Below are 2,802 nucleotides of genomic sequence, written 5' to 3'. Positions count from 1 at the left end.
AGCTGCGACGTGAAGAATCCTCCAGACATCTCCGGACAGGTGTCCATCACTAAAGTCAGGGTGGTGCCTTCTACACACTTCTGTTTGAAAGGCATTTGACTGACTGGAACCTGTGCGTCTTTGTGTCATTCATCAGATCAGAGTTGAAACTGAAAATATGAACACAGTTATAAATATCTGTCATGATGAGAAGAATCTGTGTCTCAATCTGCAGAAACACTGTCGTTTCCTACAGTACTGGATTTCTAATGCTGTGTTTCTGTTGTTCTCTGTGCCATAAACAGCCTTGTGTTTTTGTATTTGTTCTATTTCTATTTTCTAGCAAATTGCCAATGCTTTGGCATATATTATATACAGCTCTCTGCTGTTTCCTACATTATAAACTTCTCATGTCATGGTGATCAAATATAAAACATCTTTTTCCTTTCTGTATCACAATGACATTTATACTGTAATTTGTTTGATAGGTAAACAAGCAGAAATGTGCAACTTCATACAGTTGAATCTGATATGCCATGCAGAAAAAAAAGCAAACTTGTGTTTCTTTGTCATCCAAACCACATCCATAGTTTACATCAGGAAACACTGACAGAGTGACCGTTATATTGACAGCATGACTAAACACTCATCTTGTTTGTGATCAGTGACACAGTGACAGATAACCAACACTCAAAACAGATGAAATATGTGATTATTTAATACATCTCCTTCTGAATAAACCCGGATGAGTCTATAAACAGACTTCAGCTCAACCACACACACACTCCTTCTGTTCATGATCTGCTGCTCTGATCATCAAACCTCATGTTTCTGATGCTCAAACATCTGCTTCAGCCTGATGCAACACCTGGGTTTAACTCGGTTGAGCTGGTTAACCGTTCCGAAGCATGTCTCGGATGAACCGCTTACTGTAAGTCATCTGGGTCGACTCGGGAGGTAACCTGGGGTGTGTTCCAGAAAGCAGGTTCAACAAACTCGGAGTTGACTTACCCTGAGATGGGAAACTCTGAGTTTCCAACAAAACCCACTTTCTGGAATACACCCAGGTGTTTCCATCAGGGCTCTGCAGGTGCTTTTCTGATATATCTGATCCACAAACACCTGTGTCCAATCAAAATCACTTAAAACACATCAAATAAAACACGTATATATTCTGATAAAAAACATATATATAATATTAAACAAAGATAGACAAAATGAACAAAACGTGGTCAGACTCAGGACACTAAAGAGCAGTGTTGGGGGTAATATATTACAAGTAGCGTGAGTTACGTAATCAGATTACTTTTTTCAAGTAACTAGTAAAGTAACGCATTACTTTTTAATTTACAAGAGAATATCTGAGTTACTTTTTCAAATAAGTAACGAAAGTTACATTTTTTCCCAATTTGTCCCCATGGTGACAGAAATCAGAAGATGTTACTGTAGCTCTAAAATAAATATGAATATGCATTAATTCATCTCACTCACACAAAAACACACAGATTCAGTATTCCTCAAAATGAATAAAAATAATGCAACTCAGAATATGACGCAAACCTGCAATAATGAAATGTTAAACAACACAAATATGCTTTATGTATTTAATCCCATTCTATTAGCTTCTGAGCTTCGATGATCCAGTTCAAGCGTACTAATAATCACACATTACTCTAGACGAACATCTGTGTGTCTTTGTTTATTGCTGAAGTGTGCATTACTTTCCATAAAAAGTAACTAAGTAACGTAATTAGTTACTTTTTTATGGAGTACCGCAACATTGTAACGCATAACTTTAAAAGTAGCTTTCCCCAGCACTGCAGAGATCAGCATTACACTCAGTACATTAGAACTGTGATAAACAGAGGATCTGATCTGAGATCAGAGTTTGTTCGGCTCTGTCTGATGCTGTAAACAAACGCGGAGACGACAGTACCGCAACATTGTAACGCATAACTTTAAAAGTAGCTTTCCCCAGCGCTGCAGAGATCAGCATTACACTCAGTACATTAGAACTGTGATAAACAGAGGATCTGATCTGAGATCAGAGTTTGTTCGGCTCTGTCTGATGCTGTAAACAAACGCGGAGACGATATTTATGAAATATCATCTAAAGGATGGAAATAAGGCTTCCGGTTTTCACACACAATTATGTTTTATTGTGTGTCTCCGCGGTGTTTGTTTACGCTGGTAAGTTTTAAATGCATTTCTCTGAAGTGTTCTGTGAGCGTTGCTGCGTGCTACCCTGCTAGCTTCCCGTCACGTTATTATCTGTGATTTTACATGAATAGCACATGAGCTGAAACTATAGGAACATCTCTTGTGTTGTATTAATGTCATGTGAAGCAGGTGATTTAATTAAATACAGTGTGCGAGTGTTTAATGTGTTTCTCAAGGCAGGATTGTTCTGTTAGCACATTAGCCTCCCTCTTTATTACATTATGCTCACGTAACTTATATAATAACTCATATTCATAGCTTACATTGTCCTTTTATTTATTTAATTATCACCTGTTATTGTAAATGTTTAATAGTTAATTTATTCAAACCTGAATGATCAGCCTTTAACAAACATAAAAGATGAACAATAAAGAAATGTATTTCTTATTTTAATGAGAAGATGGTATAAATCCTTAAATTTAGTGTCCTGTATGTATGTATTTAAGTAAAGTGCCAAAGTGTAGTATAGCAGTGTTAATACTATGGTATTGATTGAGGAATTTTCAGGTTTTACTCTAGTAATTACTCATTCAGTTCCATGCTATATGAGCAGAACTAAAGCATGGCAGTGTCATGTCTGTGTCTGTGATTGTGTCTGTGTCT

Source organism: Sinocyclocheilus grahami, unplaced genomic scaffold (assembly GCF_001515645.1).
Source record: "Sinocyclocheilus grahami isolate Dianchi unplaced genomic scaffold, SAMN03320097.WGS_v1.1 scaffold1007.1, whole genome shotgun sequence".
NCBI lineage: Eukaryota > Metazoa > Chordata > Actinopteri > Cypriniformes > Cyprinidae > Sinocyclocheilus > Sinocyclocheilus grahami.
Note: the sequence above shows the minus strand (reverse complement) of the source record.